Source organism: Armigeres subalbatus, chromosome 2 (genome assembly GCF_024139115.2).
Source record: "Armigeres subalbatus isolate Guangzhou_Male chromosome 2, GZ_Asu_2, whole genome shotgun sequence".
Classification (NCBI taxonomy): Eukaryota; Metazoa; Arthropoda; class Insecta; order Diptera; family Culicidae; genus Armigeres; species Armigeres subalbatus.
Genome location: NC_085140.1, coordinates 13,539,849 through 13,556,170, shown reverse-complemented (window position 1 = coordinate 13,556,170; position 16,322 = coordinate 13,539,849). Strand labels below are relative to the sequence as shown.

The 16,322-nt window shown below is 40.5% G+C and overlaps 1 protein-coding gene across 3 annotated transcripts in view; it reads left to right on the top strand.

Moving 5' to 3' along the window:
• Positions 1-16,322, top strand: part of LOC134217799 (uncharacterized) — a 394,237-nt gene that overhangs the window by 306,584 nt on the left and 71,331 nt on the right. For 2 of the 3 annotated variants that reach the window (XM_062696617.1, XM_062696615.1), the window contains exon 5: positions 15,937-15,966. The exons of the other annotated variant lie outside the window; for it this stretch is intronic. The gene's annotated coding sequence lies outside the window, so the exon portion shown is untranslated. The remainder of the gene's footprint in view (positions 1-15,936; positions 15,967-16,322) is intronic. 3 annotated transcript variants of the gene reach the window in all.

Genomic DNA, 16,322 nt, shown 5'->3' with positions numbered 1-16,322 from the left:
AAAGGGTAGAGTGTGAGCATCTAAGCTAATTTTATTTACATAATTAAATTAGGTAGTTTATTGTATCGCAATCTGGCATCTTTCCCAACATCTTCCATCCGGGACCGCACGCAGTTTATCTTCAGAACTGACTGACACGGCGCCCCAGCAGATGAACAACATCGTAAGATGAGTGAAACGGCTTCCAAGGTTGCAAATCGTGGTGAGCTTTTGCAGTTTCCGCTATCGAACGAGACCACCGCCATCGCAGCCGAGTTGGTACTTCGCCCGGGGCAAAACGAACGCAATAGCCTTCCGAAATCGAACTGCTGTGCGAATGCGTCCGACCTAGTATAGGAAACTGTTGTAAATTGATAGCTGTCATGATTTGTGATTAGCACTGCGAAACAACATTTTTGTTGGTCCATTTGGTTTCGCCGATAACAAATGATGGGGAGGGATGAAGAAGCGCAAAATACGGGAGGTTTTGCAGATGATTTTGCTAATTGACGCCAGGGGCGGTCACCGTCGGTATCTTTGGGCCAGTTATATACCGAAAAAAGATTAATGTTAGATCGCACAGATTGGATAAGCGTGGAGAATTTGTTTGATTGATATCGATTCGCAGAACATATTCCCGACTTTTGCATTAATTAATTGGTAATGGAGGAAAACTTTCTAAAACAACGTGCATAATTTGTTACAGATATGAATAAGAGCAGAGATGTTCAGTTTGATAGATGATTTCTTAGTTTTGAGATTGATGTATGATTTATCCAATCCAAATATTAATAATGGTAGGCATAGTGTCAGACTTCAAGATTTGGAATTCACTCCATTATTATCACCATTCATTGCACACCATGCATCTCCATCTTCATACTAAAGTATTATGACTCAGGGTTCGTACTTTTCGTTTCGATGAGACGAAATCCAGCGATTTTCGGGTCGAAGGAGAATATTTTTTCGGAGTTAGTAGTGAAGAAAAACATCTTTCTCATACCTTCTTGTCTCTAGAGCGAACCAAGAAGATAAGCGAAAATCGTGCCTAATTGATGAATTTCTTTTTTCGATCTTACTTTTACCCCTTACTCTCTTTATGCGAAAATTTTCGGTAAGCAATAACAAAAATGTTATGACCGCAACGAGATTCGAACCTAGAACATCGAAAAAAATGGCGGTGTGATGCGATACCACCAAATCGCCTGCATGTAGGTTAGGGTGGCTCAAAAAACACTTTTTCAAATTTTTTGATGGGCCGCCCTCTTATTCGGTTTTATTTGATGCCCTGAAGCTCCGGACAAAATTTCAGCCAAATCGGCCAACGTTTGGGCGGTGCTAAACTCGTTGGAAGTTTATATAGAAAAGATATTAGAAACATTTTACAGTGATTTGCAGTTGAAGGCTTTATTTCACGATCAAAGATACGAAATTGATACTCATTCAGTTCTTGAGAAATGCTAAATACAGAATGTTATGCTGACAACCTCTAATTAGAGTTTATAAGGCATAACATATTAGCATTAAATTCTTCAAGATCTGAATGAGTATCATAGTTCTTCATCGTAAGTTGTGACTTCCAACTGCAATTCACCGGTTTTGGATGTTTCTGCCTACATTTTTCTATATGAATTTCCAACGAGTTTAGCACCGCCCAAACGTTGACTGATTTTGCTGAAATTTTGTCCAGAGCATCAGGACATCAAATAGAACGGCCCATCAGAAAAATTGATAAAAGTTTTTTCCATACTAATTTGAGCCACCCTAATGTAGGTATTAGGCTGTTTGTTCCATAAAAGCAATTTTTTTTGCAATTGGTGAAAAGGGAAAAAGAAGTGAGAAAACTAGCAAATCAACTTTTCGCAGCACTTGTAGTGAGGGGGAAATGGTTATCTCTCATCAGACCTTTTTTATTTTCCCCCAAATATATTTTTCGGTGAAAATCAACATGAGGGAGCATTCTCTGTTCGTGAGAATACGTGAGAATTACGATCCCTGAATATGACGGTTTAAAACAATTTAAATAACTAATTTTTTAAGTAGTAGCATGATAACCCAAGCAACACCTCTTGTTTCTCAGTGAGTAACAACAACTGTGGTGTGACTTACTAAAGGTCTGACTTATGCACAACGCGTCGTATTTGGAACTCCTTTGTGACACAAAAAGCGCAAGAGGTGGAGCCTATTTGCAACATCTTGCGGCTACAATGAAAATAAAAACACAAAACCAACCGGGAATCGAACCATGGACCTTGAGATTTGCAACCTTCTACTATAACCATCACACCAACAATTCTATTTGGAGATTCTGCAACAAGTGCACTACATAAACAACAAAGTCATTTGTAACTTCATTGTACCTTATACGGAACATGCAAGGGACTGTCAAAAATAAAATACTGCTCTAAGTGTTTTGCAACGTATCAGAAACATTGTCGTAACAGCAATGAACCGAAGTGTTATTAATTCTGCAACTTATCTGTTTTGTTTCTGATATGAAACACATCGAATTGAAAACCATCCAAGAAGTCAGATGGGTAGTATATTGCGACGCCACTTGAACGGAAATGAAACATTGTGATTTTCTGAAACTGGGAAGTGGCTTTAGTGTGACTCGATGTATTGCCAGTGTCTTCAATGCAATTTATTAGGAACAAACACCTATTTGAAAGATGTTGCGCGTGCTGCTTGGGAATTCACATATTATAAATTCGTATTTCGTGTACTAAGCGACCAAAAATTTAATTCCAGGTTTATAATTTTGTTAATCTCATGCTGGTTCGGGTAATGAAATATGTGCTCATCAGCTTACGAATCTCACAACATTGTTCATATACTTTTAAAGCACACACTGGGTAAAGTGAAGGTTATATGAATTCATTTTGTTAAACGACTGCTGGAAGTTTACACAAGCCACATGCGATTGAACTGAACGAAGAAAGTTCTAACTTCCCTCAAAAGCGACATTATCAAAATTACGAAGCAAACATTGTGATTTGCATATCTAAATAGCTTCCGCCTTGATATTACCTTTCCACAGTAAATACTAGAGTCCAATTTAACTGTACTTAAACAAACCGCCACCGCCGCCGCCCCAAAACAATTCCGCCATCAGCATGTAAAGTAGGTACTTCACCCTTGATCGGTAGACGACGACAACACCATTTGCAAGGTCTCATTCGAAGTGTGGTACATGAGCAGAGAATCGAAATTGAATCCTGCCAGGAAGTTGTATCGACAAGTGCAAAAAATCCTGTCGACATGAATTCCGCACTATGGGCATACTGAAACAAAATGGCCAGAATGTTTCTTTTTTGCTTTGATTAAGAGATTTGTTTATACTCTCAAGTAGGTAAAAGCATCTGCAGTACATTTTTTGCCACCGATATTCCTTAGTGTAACGCGCACCAAACAAGGAACAACCAGCCAGCGGAAAAGCAAACGTTCCGTCGTACAACACAATATTGGAGATTGTTTTTCCATGTTCGTTTACTTTCTCGCCCGCCGCCGCGTGGCTCGTGGCACCCGAAGAAGAATCGCTTGAACGTGCACCGGGTGTAGGGGCGTCATGAAAGCACATCCTTGAGTGGAATCTTTGCCATCGTTGGCCGGCAGCCAAGCAGCAGCGGCAGCAGCAGTGTCCGTCATTCATCTGGAGGCGCTTTTCCTAACGACACAGCGGGCAGTACGCTCTTAAATTTATTGAGCAACGTCTTGCATACATAGAGGGATGGAGTCCAAAACGCACCATTGGGGAAAAAACAGAAATTATGGCACATCAAAGATCAGGTTATAATTATTCACCAGAATTCTAAATGAGCGTCCTAGTGGAAAATAAATCCTAAAATATGGGATATCCAATTCTTCTTCATGTCAGTTTCAATATTTCAAATAAAAAAACAAAACTGTAAAAATGCTGCAGGTGTAGACCGACCTGAAGAATTAGCCTTAAATGAATTAAAGAATCGATTGAGCCAATACAACTTTTTTACGGAAAAAGCCTATTGATTCTTTCACTTTTTTAACTTTCCCAACGCATTAGGGCTGCAAGCCTCTTAAATAAAGACAATAATAATAAACTTTTCCAACGAACCCACGCCTATAATTATTTTTAATATTTATGACAAAAAAATCGAAAAAGTGCTCGACTTTTTCTTTATTTAGATCAACATTTTTTTGAGAGGTACCCCTCCAAACTTTCCCATTAATTGAGGTACCCCCTCTTGAAAGTAGACTTCCAAGCCTTTGAAAGAATAATTCCGAGCCCTTTGAGTGGAACCTTCCGAGCCTCTTGAAAGAAGCTTCTAAATCTCTTGAAAGTAGGCTTCCGCACCTTTTGACAAGAGGCTTCCGAGCCTCCTGAAAAGAGACTTCCGGGCCTCTTGAAAGCAGGCTTTCGAGCTTCTTGAAAGGAGCTTTCCGAGCCTTTTGAAAAGAGCCTTCCAAGCCTCTTGAAAGTAGGCTTCAGAGCCTCTTGAAAGGATGCTTCTGAGCCTCTGGAAAGGAGGCTTCCGAGCCTCTTGAAAAGAGGTTTCCGAGCATCTTGAAAGGAGTTTTCCAATTTTTTTGAAAAGAACCTTCCGAATCTCTTGAAGGGAGGCATCCGAGCTTTTTGTAAGAAGGCTTCCGACTCTCTTGAAAGGAGCCTTCCGAACTTTTTGAACTAAGTCTTCTGACCCTCTTAGAACGAGGCTTCCGACCCTCTTAGAACGAGGCTTCCGAGCCTCTTGGAAGTAGGCTTTCGAGCCTCTTGAAAGGAGGCTTTCGAGCCTCTTGGAAGGAGGCTTCCGAGCCTCTTGGAAGGAGGCTTCCGAGCCTCTTGGAAGGAGGCTTCCGAGCCTCTTGGAAGGAGGCCTGAGCCTCTTGGAAGGAGGCTTCTGAGCCTCTTGAAAGGAGGCTCTGAGCCTCTTGAAAGGAGGCTTCTGAGCCTCTTGAAAGGAGGCTTCTGAGCCTCTTGAAAGGAGGCTTCTGAGCCTCTTGAAAGGAGGCTTCTGAGCCTCTTGAAAGGAGGCCTGAGCTCTTGAAAGGAGGCTCTGAGCCTCTTGAAAGGAGGTTTCGAGCCTCTTGAAAGGAGGCTTCCTGAGCCTCTTGAAAGGAGGCTTCCTGAGCCTCTTGAAAGGAGGCTTGAGCCTCTTGAAAGGAGGCCTGAGCCTCTTGAAAGGAGGCCTGAGGCCTCTTGAAAGGAGGCTTGAGCCTCTTGAAAGGAGGCTTCTGAGGCCTCTTGAAAGGAGGCCTGAGCCTCTTGAAAGGAGGCTTCTGAGGCCTCTTGAAAGGAGGCCTGAGCCTCTTGAAAGGAGGCTTGAGCCTTCTTGAAAGGAGGCTCTGAGCCTCTTGAAAGGAGGCTTCCTGAGCCTCTTGAAAGGAGGCTCTGAGCCTCTTGAAAGGAGGCTTCTGAGCCTCTTGAAAGGAGGCCTGAGCCTCTTGAAAGGAGGCTTGAGCCTCTTGAAAGGAGGCTTGAGCCTCTTGAAAGGAGGCTTCTGAGCCTCTTGAAAGGAGGCTCTGAGCCTCTTGAAAGGAGGCTTCTGAGCCTCTTGAAAGGGAGGCTTCCGAGCCTCTTGAAAGGAGGCTTCTGAGCCTCTTGAAAGGAGGCTCTGAGCCTCTTGAAAGGAGGCTTCCTGAGCCTTGAAAGGAGGCTCTGAGCCTCTTGAAAGGAGGCCTGAGCCTCTGAAAGGAGGCTCTGAGCCTCTTGAAAGGAGGCTCTGAGCCTCTTGAAAGGAGGCTTCTGAGCCTCTTGAAAGGAGGCCTGAGCCTCTTGAAAGGAGGCTTCCGAGCCTCTTGAAAGGAGGCTTCTGAGCCTCTTGAAAGGAGGCTTCCGAGCCTCTTGAAAGGAGGCTTCCGAGCCTCTTGAAAGGAGGCTTCCGAGCCTCTTGAAAGGAGGCTTCCGGGCCTCTTGAAAGGAGGCTTCTGGGCCTCTTGAAAGGAGGCTTCCGGGCCTCTTGAAAGAAGGCTTCCGGGCCTCTTGAAAGGAGGCTTCCGAGCCTCTTTAAAGGAGGCTTCCGAGCCTCTTGAAAGGAGGCTTCCGACTCTCTTGAAAGGAGCCATCCGAACTTTTTGAACTAAGTCTTCTGACCCTCTTAGAACGAGGCTTCCGACCCTCTTAGAACGAGAGGCCTGAGGCCTCTTGAAAGGAGGCTTCTGAGCCTCTTGAAAGGAGGCTTCTGAGCCTCTGAAAGGAGGCTTCTGAGCCTCTTGAAAGGAGGCTTCTGAGCTCTTGAAAGGAGGCCTGAGGCCTCTTGAAAGGAGGCTCTGAGGCCTCTTGAAAGGAGGCTTCTGAGCCTCTTGAAAGGAGGCTTCTGAGGCCTCTTGAAAGGAGGCTTCTGAGGCCTCTTGAAAGGAGGCTTCTGAGCCTCTTGAAAGGAGGCTTCTGAGGCCTCTTGAAAGGAGGCTTGAGGCCTCTTGAAAGGAGGCTTCTGAGCCTCTTGAAAGGAGGCTTCCGAGCCTCTTGAAAGGAGGCTTCCGAGCCTCTTGAAAGGAGGCTTCCGAGCCTCTTGAAAGGAGGCTTCCGAGCCTCTTGAAAGGAGGCTTCCGAGCCTCTTGAAAGGAGGCTTCCGAGCCTCTTGAAAGGAAGCTTCCGAACCTCTTGAAAGGAGGAAGTGAGGAATTCTTTAAAAAATTACTCTTAAGGACAAGCATCATGGAATTCAAAACCAAATGCACTTGCATTTTCAAGTACACCCCATTCAAAACAGAAGCCACGCACAACTGTCATTTTTATTATTCCTGCTTTGCTGCGTTGCAGCATGCGTGAAATAATAAAAATGACAGTTGTGCGTGGCTTCTGTTCCATGATGCTTGTCCTTAAATAACCCAGTCAACCTCAGATCGTATATGAAAGTATATATTTGATCGCATATATTGCAGTTTTTCATCGCACTCGTAAATGATTACTTATAAAAATAGCCCAAATATGATAACTATCGTATGTAATACCTGCATATGGAATATTTACGATTGTGTTAAAAAAAATCGTAAAGAGATATAAACAATATCCGGTTAATCAGATTGAATCGCGAATATCGTATATCCACATACGTGTTGTCATGAAAATCGTATACGGATGTGCGTTGTACGTAAATAGTTTTTACTTCTGCGCATTGACCAAAGCCCACTGTATCTCAGCGATAAAGTAAATTTCATTTTTACTTACTTCAATCTATCCGATGTGATTTAATTTTATGGTATAAATGCTGTTATCTAATTCCGTTCTATAAATCCTGCCGATTTGTGCTCCGCACTGCCAAACATTAAAAAAAAACAACTAAACTTCTAACAAATGAAAATAACTCAGTACTAGTGGTAAACACGGCGAAATGTTGATGTTGACATTTCATCATCGTTTATATGTGGGCAGAATCGTGTGGAATGCTGCGTAATCGTTTTATGTATAAACATTATCGGAACAATTACAAACAGTTTCTATATAAGACTCAAGCTACATTTGTACGTATATCAACATAGTACTTGAATCGTATAAATGTGATAGACATCGTATACTGTAATATCGTAGTCAACACTAGAGTTTTATCTAGATTATGATTGTCAAAAAGTTGCTGCTTTTCAACAGTTGCTGTTTAGCACATCGGTAGAGCTTTTGCCTTGAGATCCAAAGGTCAAATGTTCAATGCATGGTTGTTTACAATATTTTTTTTTGCTATTACTAGATCGTAATAATGCTTACGAAAACTCAAGAAAGTCGTTGTTTAATAGGTATATGGCCTCCACTTTAGTAGGTATATAGCGATTCAGTGCATTATATACAAGTTTGCTTGCTTGTATATGGCAACTTATATCAAAAGCTATACGTATCAAAATGTTAGCTGGGAAGTCCAAGAACCGTTTGAGACAATAAAGCAAGATAGAATTTTCGACTGAAAAGGAGTTTTCTTTAGTTGGGGATCCCAAGTAAAAAGTGTCAAACAATTTTGACGTTTGTAAAAAAACAAATTGACCGAATATGTATTCAACCATAGCCATAACATATTCATAAAGATCAGGAGACATGGTCAGATAGTTTTGGGATATCATGGGTCATCGAAAGCGTCCTTGAGTTTAGATGAGATGATCTGGTATTCATTGAATAGCATGTTTCATGGACAGATCGTATGCAATGGAGGAACTGTCGTTGGTGAAGTGAATTCGAGGTGGATTATAACACGGAAGAATCTAAAGAATCAAATATTCAGAATGGAGTTTCCAGGTACATTTAGAATCAAACACGAACCCAAGGTGATAGATGATGAAGATTGGTTGATGTCATCATTCAACAGCTTTAGTTTTAGTTGAGAAGGGTACCGCTTCCTAATAAACACAACCAACTGAGTTTTTTGCGGTGAAAACTCGATCCCTAAATGTCTGACCCAAACAGTCAGATTATTTAGGGTACTTTGCAATGGTTCTTGCAAGATATCTGCACATGGACCTCTTAGAGAGACCAAAGCATCATCTGCAAGTTGTCTGAGCGTGCATTGTCCTTCCAAACAATTGTCAATATCTTTAACATAGAAATTATAAAGCAAGGGACTTAAACATGAACCTTGGGGAAGGCCCATGTAACTAGTTCTGGAAGTTGTCACAGTGCTGAGTGTGTAAATATTTCTTAGCAACTGTAGATTTGTAGTCCCGAGTGAAAGTATAGTTTTGATGAGCCAGAATATCTAAAACTATCTAACGGTGCCTGTAGACTTCCAAAAGATGCAATGGATATAGTTGAATACGTATCAAAAGTTTGAGTAATGAAAAAAACACTGCTACAACTGTTGATTGCACCTCATGGATAGTTTGGATGACCCAGAAAATCTAAACTATCTGGCGATGTATGTTATACTTCCAGGAGATGTAATAGGTGTGGTTGAACATATATAAATATTTTGTGTAAGGAAAAAACCACTGTCAACTGTTGATTGCAAGTCCCGAACTCAAAAAAAGTTTGGACAATCTAAAATATTTAAAAACTATCTTACAATGTATTTTGGTCTTTTAGGGTATGTAACACAAATTGTTGGATACATATCAAAACTTTGGGCAACAGAAGAAGCCCTCAAAGCAGCTATAGTCCTGAAAGCTTAGATGATGCAAAATATATAAAAACTATCTTACGATGTATATTGGCCATCCAGGAGCAGTACGTACAGATGCGTTGAGTACCGAAAAAAGCTTAGCTGTAGATCTCAAATCCCGAACTCAAGGATAGTTTGAATTGCTCATATTATCTTCAAATGATCTTACGATATCCGTTAACCTCCCTGGAGGTGTAATGGATATATTTTAATTCAAATTGAAGCTTAAGTACCGAAAAGAGCTATTAAGCAGCTGTAGAACTCAAGTTCCGAACTCAAGGACAATTTGGGTGACGCAGAATATCTTAAATCTATTATGCGATATCCATTGACCTCCCGGGAGGTGTAATGGATATGATTGAATTCATATTGAAGCTTTAAGTACCGAAAAATGCTTAGAAGCAGCTGTACATCGTAAGTCCCGAACTCAAGGACAATTTGGATTGCCCAGAATGTCTCAGAACTATCCTACGATATCCTTTGGCTTCCTCGGGATGTGTAATGGATATAATTGAATTCATATTGAAGCTTTAAGTACAGAAAAACGATTTTCTTGCAGCTGTAGATCGCAATTCCCGAACTCAAGGACAATTTGGATTGCCCAGAATGTCCCAAAACGATCTTACGATATCTGTTGATCTCCAGAAGATGTAATGGATATAATATAGTGCATATCGAAGCTTTCAGTAGCGAAAAAAGCTTCTAAGCAGCTGTACATCTCAAGTCATGAACTTAAGACTCAAGTTTGGATGGCATAGGACGTTAGAAAATAGTTATTGTACATCACAGTAACTCTACGGATAAGTTATATATTATTTCGAAACAGTACAATCCGCTGCCAATATACCTGATATTTTCCCTTCCCTAACTTCACCGTGTTCATGATGCTCTAGGTTGTCGTAGGGCCTTGATCTCTGATAGGGGAGTTATTTTAAGCAATTTTGTTGAAGATAGTGTTCACTTTTATCCATCTTGCGACATACATTTTTCTGTTGGGGTCATATATGACCCCGTGGGATTGAAAGGGTTAATCTTTTATTCCAATTTTGAAAATTAAAATCGTTCAATGTATTTTCCACATTACAAATTTTGTTTTCTAATTGAACTATCGACTAACAGTTGATTTTAAATGGTATCCGTAGTTTACAAATAAATTCGATTATTTTATACCGGTGGATCGTTCCATACGATGCTCCTCTTCATGGGTCGCACCGAGATTTCGTTCATGGAAATTTATCGACCCCAAGGGGGTCGAACGGCATCGTTGCGGGCCATTTTACCGATGGTGTGAGAAATTGCGCAGAGATTGCCGGTCACGTAGCAGTTGTGTGAAGTGTACAAATTATTCTGATTCAACTAAGGCAGCCAGTTGGAGGTTGGAAGAAACCATCCCGGTGTGGGTAATTTCGAAGAATTTTCGGAAATGTCCATTAAAACCGTGAAGTAGAAATAAAAGAATGTAAACTATGGTAAATGTTTTGTTAAGAAATAAATATAAGAAAAAGTTATTTTATTGTGGTAACATTCAACACACAATTTTTTTCACTTTTATTGTCGACTATAAACTAAAGGGATGAGCACCAAAACTTTTAGAATTGAATCAGAATCATACGAAAGCGTATTATTAGCATTGGAACGCCCACAGTATAATATTATTTAGCACCAGTTGTTTTTGGCACACAGCGCAAAACAAATCCGGAAATTAAGAATTTATTCGATTATAATTATTGCAATTTACTAAGTGAACACAATGAAAAACGATGCTATTATCATTCAGTTTTGTAGCAAATCAACTCATAGAATCAAACTTGTGCAGCGTAGCTTCAAGGCGTCTCCATCGGTAATAACCATTTCTTTGTATGAGCAACTTAGTATTACAAACGCTGTGGGAATTAATACAAGAAGGTAGCGATCGCTTTCGACATCATCTACCGGCCGTGAAGCTTAAAATTCGATCGCCCTGCATATAGCTTCTAACTAATTTAAGAATATGCCATCCTCTCTTCTTTATTAACTGGTTGTCCAAACACCTCGTGCTACACGACCCTGGCGGATCAGTTCTTCTGTGCCTAATTGTATCTACCGCGCTCGTGTGCGCCAGATTTACTTTTCGAGACCTTAGGTATTTGTTTCGAAAATGAAGGCGTTTACTAAATTTACAAGTCTGTTCGTTAATTATTCATCATTGTGTCGGCGAGCGGGAAAATAGATGTGCTCATCGGCGTAGTATTTTCTCAAGTCGTGAAGCTACTCCGTTCACTATGCTGAGTGAGAAAAAAAACTTCCATTTTTGGGGCGCCTATCGGATGACATTGTGCGCTTACAAGTTGTGAGAATATTGTTCGCTTTTTAACGATTCATTAGATGAAATCGAATTTTTCTTCTAATGGTCGAACGTTTTGCTTTGAAAGTGAAAGTATAACTGTCGCTTTTTTGTGCTAGTGATAACGATTGTGATACTGCTTACGTATATCTTATGTCTTGTTCAACGGTTGGGAACTTTGAATAGCAATTTAATCTTCCGGGACTCCTCATGCAGCCCCGCCCCACTTGTGAACAACAACAGTCCCGGAAGTTTAAACAAATATCAAGTTAGAAAATACGAAACAAAATTTGTGCAATAAACATTTTAATCAATCCTCAAATGAAAAATATTTGCCAACATTTCTAGTATTATTAAACAAGACATAAGACCAGTATTCCTGCATTGCATTGCTTTTATAATTGCACATGTTTGATAAATGAATCCACTCTATCGCCGTACTCCACTAAAAACTGCATACATGTGCCCATTTTTTCCGCACTATATCAATTCAAATTGACACTATCAATAAATTGAGTTTTTCTTGTTCCACTTTCACCATACACGGCAATGACCACGATCCGAATCCTAACCACCCCCACACGATCATTTAACATCTCGGTCTACGACCAAACGGGTATCGAATCTCATTTTTTACTTACTTTCACTACAAAAAACAACACTCCCCAATCCGTGTGCCGCAGTTTGCTGAAAGGAACGAAACATGCGAAACTGCCAACACCTTGTGGTAGCAGTTCTCGCGTGACCATGCCATCCACACCGGACGAAGCCTTCACCGGGCACCACAGAAAAACAACCAACAAATCTTCAACTGCCCAGTTGGCTAAACTTGAACTTGCTCAGAACCTGGCACTCGGGTCATAAATTAAATTTTCCACTTCGATGCACTCCGGTTTTCTTTATTATCTTCACACTGTCTACACTGGCTTGCCTACAATCCTACACCCACACTCATTTCCAACACCCATCCACTTCTGCATGGTACTCTATCACCTACTTCGTCCGATCCAGCCTATGCGGCCAACCTTTCGGTTTCACTATCTCACAGCCTGGGTCACCAAGAAAAGTTGAAAAGGTGTACTTTTAACCTACTTTATGGGAAAACCTTTTTCGTGTTTGCTGAAAATTCTCCGAAGCTAACTTCGAAAGGGAAAATGTTTGCAATCTTTCCTACCATGCAAGGAACAGCACAACCGACCAGTTACATTTCCAGCCTATCAGCAGCGTGTCCGGACTGTCAGACTCAATGGAGATGTTCTGGGAAAACAACTCTCGTTGCGTTTCTAATGGTGGTAATAAAAACGAAGTTTTAACGTATGCGAAGAATGTGTGCGTACTGTTCTGAAATTTAAAACGTTGTTCTTATTAATAGCAAGTGAAAAGCTCACATTCTAATTCAGAAGATGACTGCCATGTTTATTGGAATGAACTTTTCCATCATAAATTCTTATTCGATGAATCGATTTCTTTATTTACTTAAGGTACTTTCCCAAACAATCCATATTGTTGACGCCTCTAACATTTTTTTTAAGTTTGAAAATAAACAAATCGGGTGGTGCAATTTAATAGCGGTCTAATATTCACCCCATTTTCTTCCAACCTCTGTCCGGACCATACTGCAGCACTTTTTTTGTTGTCGATTTTTTAAATAGTTGGAGGCTTCTTTGGGAAAGTTAACCTTAAACATGTCCATGCAAGACCATGCTGAGGGTGGCTGGTTTCGATTCCCGGTGCCGGTCTAGGCAAATTTCGGTTTGGAAATTGGCTCGACTTCCCTGGGTATAAAAAGTAACATCGTGTTAGCCTCATGATATACGAATGCCAAAATGGTAACTTGGCTTAGAAACCTCGCGGTTGATAACTGTGGAAGTGCCGAATGAATACTAAGCAGCGAGATAGCAATGTCCCAGTGGGGGATGTAATGCCAATAATAAGAAGATGATCGTTCCAAAATTACAGGCCGAAGAGCGAAGCAGTGTCACAGTGGTGAGACGTCTCACTACTCATTTCGCACTTCTCACTTTTTACAGTGAGGAGAGAAAAATGAAGAGTGAGAAGTGAGACGTCTCTCTTCTCATTGCTAATTTCTCACTTTACAAATGAACTATTCGGCTAAATGACCTATTCGGCCAAATGTCCTATTCGGCCAAATTACCCTTTCGGCTAAATGATCCTTTTGGGTTTCACGCCCCTTTTCGGCCAAACGACCCTATAGGCCAAATGACCCTTTCGGCCAAATTACCCTTTCGGCCCAATGACCCATTCGGCCAAACGACCCTTTCGGCCAAACAAACCTTTCGGCCAGATGGGTTTCGGCCTAATGGTCTGTTCAGCCTAGTGGCATTCGGCTAAATGGCTTTCGGCCGAATGGGTTCCGGCCAAATGACCCCTCCCCCGGGTTTTCAGCGTTTTACTGGTGATATTCTAGAAGCAAGACAAGGATGTGGCTAGGGCTCCGATGCATGGCCAAAAACAGTATTACTGTTCTGTTTTCTCAAGAAAGGATTGATAAGAGGCGCGCCTTCAATGGGATTGCTCTCTGTGAAGGGTCTAAATAGCGGGACCTAGTCATGGTGAAACCGATGCTGCATTGCTTATCAATAGTTATGGAGTAACTCGACATGCACTTAAACACTAAGGATACGGGTAACGCTTCAATATATCTAATAACTGGTCGCAGTGACACATCCGAACAGGAACATAATCTACAATTAGCTTCCTATAAGATCAATAATTTTGAAATAACACTCAGTTAAATTATTGGCCCATGTAGCTAGGCGGTGCTGGCAAAATAATCGATTTTTTGCATGGCTTGAACAAGCAATCTTCGAAGGGTTATAACTTTTTTTGTTGACATTCCAGCAACGTACCTTCTTCAGTAAAGTTTTTCGACATCTCTCGGGTTATACTTTAACACAATGTGCCACTTGGATTACGATGAATTAAAACCACTAGAATTAAAAATGCTAAAATATACGTTTTCCCTAATACTAATTTACATACAAACTTCAAACGCGATGCGGAAAGCGAGGAAGAAACCAATTGGGTCCAAATTCTTCACAGTTGCTTAGGAACCCGAATGGTATCGAAAAACCATTGATTTGAAAAAATTACCATGATGCCCCACTCTAATACAGACACACACAGACATCACCTTAATTCGTCGAACTGAGTCGATTGGTATATAACACTATGGGTCGCAGGGCATCCTATAAGAGCGAACTTATTGTACGAGAAAGGCAAAAATGGAACTATTATTTAAACATCAGCGAAGCGAACGAAGCAATATTTTATGGAACACGATAGGAATCTTCATCAAATCAAAAGCAAAGACAAATCCGCATCCGCATGTCTACCAAGGTCTGAAATCAATGCAAAATAAAACCACGCTTATGTTTCGCCATGCATCGCAATACTCTACTGTTATGCCTGTCTGGTCACTCAGTCCGATGTTCCTGAATCGTTAAAAAGCTGTTTGTTTTATCTAATTGTTATAACTTTTTCCTGCGAATTAGTCCCTTTCGTGTCATAATTCCATCGCAGAGTCGAGGGCCCGCCAAAACCGTTTGCATTAGCACATCTTAATTGTCATCATCATGCTTCACGCCTCGGATTCTTCGGATTTTTTGTTTCAAGTAGCACCACCCAAACTTTTGCGTCCTTTGAACCGCCACATCCTTTGCGAGAGTGTGTCTTAACAATGTGGGCAAAGGTACTATAATTTTATTTTTACTTTTATTGCTCTGGATAATGAGCTTGTAGCACGGACCAGTCAGCCAGTTAGTCATCCCGAGTTGGAGCGAATAACTCGAACACTAAGGCTGTCTAGCATGGATGTGCTGAAGCTGATAATACAGAGTAAAGCACTAATTGATTATAACTTGAAAGATGCTTCAAAGTCTGAAGTCTAGTAGGAAACACTGAAGACGGCTTTACTATTGAGATTAAAATGCGAATGAAATGAAGTAGAGGAATAAAATTGTATAAAAGTACTTTTCCTTCTTCTCCATTTTTTCAGTGTGAACAAGTTTTTAGTGTGATTTATAATTAACAAATAAAGTTATGTACAAAAATTCAACAGTAATTTCACTTATTGAATCAATATACCTACCTACTATTCTTTTACAAATCTAGTTCTTAGTTTCAAAGCTCAAAATTGTCACTGTTTAAGGTATAATCTTCTGGTCGAGCGTGTACCACCAAATAACAAATGTAATTTTTTTTCTTTCGTTTAACTCATAACAATTCGTGTACCCACCACTGGTGACTCCCTCGTGGTGACAACATTTCGCTTTGGAGAATGAGTTAAAGCACAAAAAATTGCCTCGAGCATAAAAATGGTGTTTCGACGGTCAACGGCTGAAAACGAAATAACCCTTGTTATGGGTGTGCTAAATGTTTGCGCAATTAATTTTAATAAGTTGTTTTATTTTATTTGAATTTTTTCACGGATTGGATTACACCGCTTAATATAGTTTCATCTGTTACGGTTAATATTATTTATTTTTTTAAACTTTTTCCTCTATCAAATATTTTGCTCATGTTTTATCTTATTTTACTTTTTTTCTTTATTTACAGGTATAAGGAGGAACACCTTATTAGTTGACAGTAAGTAGAACACAGTGGCGCCGGGAGTGGGTGGGACAAGTAGGACATGTCCTACGCATGAATTTGCCTGGGTGGGACAGTCAAAGCATTGTCCTACTCATGATTATTATAAGGAACCTTTCACAAATTACGTAACGCTATAGGGGGAGGGAGGGGGTTAAGCCGAGTGTTACGATTTATACAAAAAATTAAACCTCTCATACAAAAAGTGTTACGAGGGGGATGGTGGGGGACCAAAATCACCAAATTTAGCGTTACGTAATTTTAGAAAGAACCCTAAAACATATGAAGTCATTGACTGGCAAGAATCTGTGTGTTATCAAATGGTTATTTCAAAGCTAATGGGAGTCTTTAGA